This window comes from Mastomys coucha, unplaced genomic scaffold (genome assembly GCF_008632895.1).
Source record: "Mastomys coucha isolate ucsf_1 unplaced genomic scaffold, UCSF_Mcou_1 pScaffold1, whole genome shotgun sequence".
In the NCBI taxonomy this organism is placed as follows: domain Eukaryota; kingdom Metazoa; phylum Chordata; class Mammalia; order Rodentia; family Muridae; genus Mastomys; species Mastomys coucha.
Genome location: NW_022196891.1, coordinates 69,294,635 through 69,304,064, shown reverse-complemented (window position 1 = coordinate 69,304,064; position 9,430 = coordinate 69,294,635). Strand labels below are relative to the sequence as shown.

The window sequence follows — 9,430 nt, the reverse complement described above, 5'->3', positions numbered from 1 at the left end:
TCCCTTGGTTTCTGATTCCTATATAAGCCAGCCATTTTGTCTATGTCCTATCTTGGTTCCTCCCACTCTCTTGGTCCCCTTAGCCCTCTCTTCTCTTCCTCTATAGCTCAAACCCTACCCCACCTCCCGTCATGGCCTGTTCTATTCTGCAGACCATGTTCAATCTGCTACTTTCTCTCTCTGCTCTGGACTCTTCCAGATGCCTCTGGATATTCTCTCCTCATGTCGACAATAAAAACCTTCTCCTCAATCAGGCCATTCATCCAATACCTTATGCTCCTTTTCCTATTGGTGTGTTTACAAGGCTTTCCTTATAAGAATTCTCAGTATATGGAGGAGACAGCATTCAGAATGTTTGAAACTGTCAAAGAACAAGTTTTAAAAAAGTTTTAAAAGTGAAGAAGGAGGAGGAGGAAGAGGAAGAGAAGAAGAAGAAGAAGAAGAAGAAGAAGAAGAAGAAGAAGAAGAAGAAGAAGAAGAAGAAGAAGAAGAAAAAGAAGAAGAAGAAGAAGAAGAAGGAGAAGAAGAAGAAGAAAAGAAATTGTATGCCCCAGTGAACGAAACCATAGAACATTCTAGCATCGATTACTGTTACTAAGGCTGCAAGGCACCAACATATAAGATGAATATTATATCTTGCCCTTGTTTAAATGAAGAGGTAATTACAGAACTGATACTGTTGGCTTACAGGTGATTCCCCTAGGCTCCACCCAGGGACCTAGCAAAGGCTTATGTCATCACCTGTATAAAAGACTGCTTGCCACCCCACTTCTCTCTCTTCCTCTCTCTCTCTGTTTCCATGTTCCCAGATGTTCTCTCTCTCTCTCCCTCTCCCTCTCCTTCTCCCTCTCCCCCTCTCTCTGTCTCTCTCTCTCTCTCCCTTTCTCTCTCTCCCTCTCTGTTTCTTTCTTTCTCTCTCTCATGCTTTCCCTTTCTATCCTTCTTTCTGTCCTCTTTTGTCCCCCCTTCTCTGCCCTCCTGGCTCTGCTCCTGTCTGTCTGCCTCTATCCCATCTGCAGGCCCTCCTTCCCTTCCTCACTTCCCCTCAAATATACCTCCCTCATACCAGATTTGTTACATGGCGAGATTTCTCAGGGGCACCTTGGCATGGGCCTGTATGGGACCCCATACCCCCACACCCTATTATATTTCATAAAAGTCCCACCTCCATATCTGCACACAGCCAATGGCTGAATGGCAATTCTTTATTACCAATGAAGCAAGATGTGGACAGGGACTCTCAGCATCTAGAAGCACAGATTTTGGGAGCCAAATTAAAACAATGCATTAGAACTAATTCCCACCATATGTTGGTCCTTCTTTCGCTGTAACTCATTTCATTTTTATGTATAGAAGAAACAATTATTTATTAATGTCCAAATGCATTTGCCACCCAACACAATACATCGCAGCCTATGTGAGAGTAATAAGTGCTGGTAAATATAATTCAAAGTGTCCAGGCAGCTCAGAAGAAGGCACACACTGAAAGTAAAGATACCAGTAGACACTGGGAAGCCAAATTACACTAAACATTAATCATAAACTTCCAAACATTAGCTATAGCCTTAGTGTAATGGCATTTGGAGGGGAAAGACTTTCCAACAGACCAACTAAATGGCCAGCTATAGCCAGGTGTAGTGATATATGCCTATAATTGCAGCACTTAAGAGGCAAAGGCAAGGGGGTTCAAGGCCAGCTTCAGCTACACAACCAGTTCAAAGCCAGCCTGGGCTATGTGAGGCCTCTATCTTTAAAACAAACAAACAAACAAAAAAACCACCTTTCTTCTCCTTGGAACATGGCCTATGCATGAAGTCAGATGAAGCGGGGAGCTATGCATGAAAAGGCAGTGCCCTGGAGAGGTCTGTGTAGAAAAGAATAGAGACTTGGTCATAAAGGATGGAGACAAGTCAAAGACTCTGGACAGTCTCTCAGAATCATTCCTCATCCTGCAGTGGAGTTGAGGACTCTCCCCTGGACAGACCTCATTCTCCAAATTGTCCTTTCCTCTCCCTGATGGGCTCACTTAAATTCCCAGCATCCTAAAGCTCTGGTATACAATGCCAAGTATAAAAGACCAAAGGCATTCTACAAAACATTTTTTGTTTTTGGTTGTGAGCCTAGCCTTTAACGGCTGAGCCATCTCTCCAGCCCAAAACATTTTTTTTTTTTAAGCATGAGAATTCATAAGTTAGCCTTTAGGCTCAGGATCAGCCTAGATTCCTTTCTAGCAACCTTATAATTTATGAAGATATAGGCTATTCACTCCCTTCTTCAGACTCACTTCTCAGATTCTTCTGAAAAAAAAAAAAGTTAGAGTTATACTATTTTGGATATGTTATTCTCCACCAGTGAAATGATCCAATTCAAGTCAAATTAAAGTTTATAGAGGCAGGTTTATTGGGAAGCTCCTCTCAAAGAGATTCACTGATCCCAGGGAACAAGGTCAGGAAAATTACCACAGGGAGAGGGAAGAGAATGAGAAAAAGTGTGCACACATGGTGGGAGGGGAGGTGGTAGGAGAAGATGCAGAAGGGGAGAGAGTAAGAGAGAGAGAAACAAAATGTTTGGAGTATAAAGAGAAGAGCTTCTTGAGTCAGGGATGCCTGGGCCCTGGGCTGGAAAGTTCAGGGCAAAGTGTAAAGTATGCTAGTCATGCCCTATAAGGGAGGATGCTGGGAGAACTTGGAGGCCAGGTTCACTTTGGTATGTAAAATATGCAGGTCAGGCATTTGTCCTAAGTCTGAATCCCAACAATTTTCCCATTTAAGTCTTTCTAAATTAACTAAATTGTGACCATAAAAATCAAAGTACACTTTCTTTTTTTCCACTGATTTTTTATTAGATATTTTCTTTATTTACATGTAAATTTCTCCTTTCCCAGTTTCCCCTCCAAAAAACAAAGAAACAAACAAAAACAACAAAAACAAACCCCTGTTGCCTCCCCCCTACCCATGGCTGCCACCCCACCCTCTCCCACTTATTGGCCCTGTCATTCCCCTACACTGGGGCACAGAACCTTCACAGGGCCGAGGTCCTCTCCTCCTATTGATGATCGAATTTGCAATCCTCTACTATACACATGCTGCCTGAACAATCAGACCCCTCCATGTGCAGTCCTTGGTTGGTGGCTGAGACCCTGGGAGCTCTGAGGGTACTAGTTAGTTCATATTGTTGTTCATCCTAAGGGGCTGCAAACCCCTCAGCTCCATTGGTCCTTCTCTAACTCCTTCACTGGGGACTCTGTACTCAGTTCAATGGATGGCTATGAGCCTCTACATCTGTATAATTCAGGTACTGTCAGAGCCTCTCAGGAGATAGCTATATTTAGGCTGGGTTGCCCTTCCTTCAGTCTCTGCTCCATAGTTAATCTCTGCAAATCCTTCCGTGGGTATTTGGTTCCCCCTTTTAAGAAGGAATGAAATGTCCACCTTTTGGTCTTCCTTCTTCTTGAGTTCCTTGTGGTTTGTGGGTTGTTCTTCCTGTATTCTAAATTTCTGGGGTAATAACCACTTATCAGAGAGTGCATACCGTGTTTGTTCTTTTGTGATTGGGTTACCTTACTCAGGATGATATTCTCCAGACCCATCTATTTCCCTAAGAATTTCATAAATTTATTGTTTTTAATAGCTGAGTAGTACTCCATTGTGTAGATGTACCACAATTTCTGTATCCACTCCTCTGTTGAGGGACATCTGGGTTGTTTCCAGGTTCTGGCTATCATAAATAAGGCTGCTATGAACATGGTGGAGCATGTGTCCTTATTACATATTGCAGTATCTTTTGGGTATATGCCCAGGAGTGGTATAGCTGGGTCCTCTGGTAGAACCATGTCCAATTTCCGGAAGAACCGCCAAACTGATTTCCAGAGTGGTTGTACCAGTTTGCAATCCCACCAACAATGAAGTAATTAATGTTCCTCTTTCTCCACAACCTCTCCAGCATCTGCTGTCACCTGAGTTTTTTATCCTAGCCATTCTGACTGGTGTGAGGTGGAATCTCAGGATTGTTTTGATTTGCATTTCCCTGATGACTAAGGATGTTGAACATTTTTTTAGGTGCCTTTCAGCCATTCAGTGTTCATTAATTGAGAATTCTTTGTTGGAATCCAGAGCCAACATGAAAAGAATTAAAGAGTTCCTCTGGAAATAGGAGTAAGAAATGGACAGGAAAAGATTAAAGGAGATAAGAAGAGGTAGGCTAGCCATACTGTACCGTACCCACGTGGGAATTGTAAAACATTAGACAACACGAGGTCTGGTCACTCAGTCATCTTGAATTTAATGTTATTCCTTTGTTCCCGCAACAGGTAAAATACCTGGGGCAAACCCTTCCCCCAAACTACGTCAGTATAACAGTCCAATCAGAAACTTCCTTCTTGCTCAATGGAGGTGGAGCTACTGAATGTAGCCGCTTCCACAGCACTGCGTTACTGTCCAGGCTTTGGGGAGGGAGCCCACAATTCTTTGTTTAGCTCTGTACCCCATTTTTTAATGGGGTTATTTGGTTCTCTGGAGTCTAACTTCTTGATTTCTTTGTATACATTGAATATTAGCCCTCTATCAGATAAAGGGTTGGTAAAGATCTTTTCCCAATTTGTTGGTTGCCGTTTTGTCCTATTGACAGTGTCTTTTGCCTTACAGAAGTTTTGTTTTCTTTTTAGAAACCTACAGCACTCTACAACCAGAGCTGCGATCTTGCCTTATTAGTGTTTTTTATATTAGCATATAATTAAACTTTGAATAAAACAAAACTCACTTGACCTCCGAGTGTCTATGTATTAATGTTTTCACCTAAAAATGAGTATTTTAATTCTATCCATTTTTTTCTTTCCATCTTATAGTGCATCATGGTATGGAACAAAATAATAATTGCGGTGGAGGGCTTAGAATTATGTCAGACAAATAGTGATTCCTTCATTTGTGGTTAATTTTTTCTATTATTGGTGGTAGATAGGACAAAATATCAAAGGGCATGGTTGATTAGATAGATGCAGGAATGTGAGAGTAAAGGAAAATAATCAGAAAAGTAAAGGAAAGTCTTGTAAAGAGAACAAGCAAGGAGCAAGGTGATTGACTTGTCTGTCTTGTGTCCCTGGAAACTAACTGGCCCTAGGACACATGGAAGAGAGTCAGAGTTCACAAAACCACGAGATAGTTGAATCAAAGCATGAGACTCTAAGTCTTGGTTTTGAAAAATCTTTTCCAGCCCAAAGAAGTCATGAGTTCTTCATCTCCAACTTCCCTGGTATCAGTGATAGCAGGGAAATATAGAGAGTTCTACATACAGTTCTCCTCAGCCCACTGTTCCACTGTTCTGATGCTGGGAAGAGGTGGAAACGCAATATGGAATTCCATGTTCAGCACAGAATGGAAGGGACCACTCCACCAGGCATGGCAGCAGGAGGATCTAGAGCTCACTGTACCCTTAGGAAGTATCTGCAATAGTCCTTAAGAGAGGATACATTACACTTAGGGTGATGGGCACTTCTGAGTTCTTTGAGAAAAGGCCCCATTTATCATTTTGAGGATCCCTGACAAAATGAATATGTCATCCCTGGTTTCCTTTTAGAACCCTACCACTCTGTACTCAAACTCAAACACCTACCATTTTTCTGCCTTTTTAGCTTCCTTGGACCATTACACATACAACAAAGTCCTGCCTAGGATCTCTGTACAACAGAGCCAGGACCTTTCCTAGTAAAGCACAAAACACAAGTGTGAAACACACAGCAATAGAATTAGCTAGAATATACAGGTGTTTGAGGCAGGCTCTCACTATGTATGGAGGGCTGGCTTGGAACTCCCTATGTAGACTAGAATTGTCTAGAGTTCACTGCCTCTGTCTCCTAAGTAATAGGATTAAAGGTATATATCACTACACTAGACTAATATTTTTTCAAAGACTTACTATATTCAGACACACATACACACACACACACACACACACACACACACACACACACACACACAAACGCACACACACCCCACCACCACCACCACCACCATTTCAACAACAACAATGAAACAATAACAGGAATCAACAATCATTGGTCATTGACGTATCTCAATATCACTGGCCTCAATTCTCCCCATAAAAACACATGGGGTAACAGAATGGTTGTGAAAACAGGATCTATCCTTCTGCTGCCTTCAGAAAATGAAGAAATGGTTCAATATATATATAAAAAAATCAATATATGTAATATACCACATAAACAAGTAAATGAAAAAAAACCCACGTGATCATTTCATTAGATGCAGAACAAGCCTTTGACAAAAGTCTTCATGATAAAAGTCCTCAAGAGATTAAAGATGCAAGGAACATACATCAACATAATAAACGCAGTTCCAACAAGCTCATAGCCAATATCAAATTAAATGGAGAGAAACTCAAACCAATTCCACTAAATTCAGGAACTAGGCAAGCTCCATACCTAAGAAACAAGGACCTGAAGGAGATCAAGGGGAAATAAATTGATAAGGAAGAATTCAAAGAATCTTTATCTGCAGATGATGTGATAGCATTTACAAGTGACCCTAAAAATTCTTCCTGAAAAATAATACAACTGTAAAGACTTTCATTGATATATCCAGATATGGAATTAACTCATAAAAATCATAGCTATTCTATATGCAAACTACAAATGAACTAAGGGAAAATATCCTGAAAAAATACCTTTCACAATAGGCTAAATTATATAAAATATCTTATGGTAACTAACTAAGCAAATGGAAGACTTTTATGATAAAAAGTTTAATCTTTTAAGAAAGAAATAGACACAAATATCAGAAGATGGAAAGATCTTTGATGCTCATAGACCAGTAGGATTAACATAGTAAAAAAAAAAAAAAAAAAGACCATCTTACCTAAAGCATTCTACAAAGTCAATTCAATCCCTACTAAGATCCAACACAATTCTTCAAAGATCCTGAAAGTATAATTCTCAATTTCATATGGAGAAACAAAACAAAATAGAATAGCTAAAACAATTCTGAACAATAAAAAATTGCTGGAGGTCTCAGCATTGCTGATCTCAAGTAATATTACAAAGCTATCCTAAAAAATATCATGGTACTGATATAAAAACAGACAAGTTGATCAGTCAAATTGAATTGAAAATTCAGACATTAATACATAGGCCTATGGACACTTTTTTTTTTAAATAAATAAACCAGAAAGACACATTGGAAAACAGCATCTTCAATGGTGCTGGTAAAATTGGATGTCTGCATGTAAAAGAATGCAAAAAGATCCATACTTATCATCCTGAACAAGACTTAAATGCAAATGGATCAAAGACCTCAACATAAAAACTAATAGAATGTTGGGGTACAACCTTGTACTCATTGGCTCAAGAGAAGACTTCTTGAATAGAACACTGAAGGTGCAGGCAGTAAGATCGACAATTAATAAATGGGACTTCATGAAACTGAAAAGCTTCTATAAGGCAAAGCACACAGTCATTCAGACAAAATGGCAGCCTACAGAATAGGAAAAGATTTTACCAACTCTACATTTGATACAGGACTAATATCTAAAATACATAAAGATCTCAAGAAGGTAGATATCAAGAATCTAAATAATCCAATTAAAAAATGGAGGTACATATCTAAACAGAATTCTCAATAGAGGAAACTCAAGTGGCTGAGAAACACTTAAAGAAATGTTCAACATCCTTAGCCATCAGGGAAATGCAAACCAAAAGTATTTTGAGATGTCATTTCACACCTGTCAGAATGGCTAAGATCCGTAACACAAGTGACAACTCATTTTGTCAAAGATGTGCACTAAGGGAAACATTCATTTGTTGCTGGTAGGAGTGCAAATTTGTATAGTCACTATGGAAATTGATGTGGCCATTCCTCAGAAAGTTGAGAATCAGTCTACCCCAAGACCCATCTATACCACTCTTGGACACATACTGACAAGATGCTTCATACAGGCACACTTGCTTAACCATGCTCATGCTGTTTTATTCATAATAGCCCCAAATGAGAAAAAATCTAGACATCTCTTCAGAGAAGAATGAAAAAAGACACTGTAATACATTTACACAATGGAGTATTACCCAGCTCTTTAAAGAATTGACATAATGAAATTTGCAAACAAATGGACAGAACTAGAAAAAGAAAAAAACATCCTAAGTGAAGTAACTCAAACCCACAAAAGTATATATGCTATGTATTCACTCATATGTGGATATTCGACATTAAATAAAGATTTATCCACCTCCATTCCATAGACCCAGAGAGGTTAGGTATAGAGTAAGGGAAAAGGGAGACACATGGATCTCCCTCGAAGGGGTAATAGAGTAAATTTTGTGGGTGAACTGAGGACAGGAGGGAACAGGAACAGGAGGGGAGGAGTAGGTGGGGAGATAGGGTTGAAGGAGAGAATGTAGGGAGAGACACCTGGGATTAGGGGCATTTGTGGATGAAATGGAAACCCAATGCAGTGGAAATTCTCCTAAAATATATGAAGACAATTCTAATCAGGTCCCTTAACAATTGGGGAGATAGAGCCCCAACTGTCTGTAAGCTACCAAAAGAGAAAGTAAACACCAACCCAGCCACAAAACCGTTGATGTATAATCTGTCCTGCATCAAGATATGCTAGGGCAACAGTGGACCAGAACTTGTGGCCATAACCAACCAGTGTCTTATTTGACTTAAGACCTGCATCATGAGATGGAACACATACCTCACACTGCTTGGGTGACCCAGAAACTTGATAGCCCAGAGACCTGGGGCAAAACAAAACACTTCTGGTCTTAATTTAAAAAGTATCAAAAAAAAAAAATGACTCCTAATGGTATTCTGCTATACTCATAGATCAGTGTCTTTTTCAGCCATCATTAGAGAGGCTTCCTCCTGCAGCAGAGGGGAGCAGATATTGAGACCAGCAGCCAGTCATTATGTAGAGAGAGAGAGTCCCTGGAACCCACAACTCAACCAAATCTCTCCCATCAGAGCTCAGGGAACCCCAGAGAACAGGAGGCAGAAAGAGTATAAGAGCCAGAAGTGGTGGAGGGACCCAGAGTCACAAAGCCCTCTGAGTTAAATAATCAGGGCTTATATGAACTCTGAAGCAGCAAGCACAGGACCCACATGGCTCTGCCCTAGGTTTTAGCTTAGTATTTTTATGGACTCCTGAGTGTGTGTATGAGTGGATCTTGAGTCTATTCTTGGGCTCTTTTCCTTCTTTCTTTTTTTTTTTTTTTTATCAGCGTTTTATTATTTTTATTTTATGCACAACATACTTAGTCATAGATCAGAGGCCTTCAATTTCTCTAGAAACTGGACGATATGTGTACTTTGATCCAGTTCCATGGATCAACTACACTGATACAGAAAACTCTACTCATTGGCTCCGAATTTAGTCCATCCCTGGCTCTTCATTTGTTCAACATCCCAGCTAATTCTCTCTC

At 40.1% G+C, this 9,430-nt stretch overlaps 1 protein-coding gene across 2 annotated transcripts in view; it reads right to left on the bottom strand.

The window, feature by feature from the left end:
* LOC116103577 (SLAM family member 5-like) overlaps positions 1-9,430 on the bottom strand; it is a 204,889-nt gene that overhangs the window by 123,400 nt on the left and 72,059 nt on the right. The window lies entirely within an intron of this gene.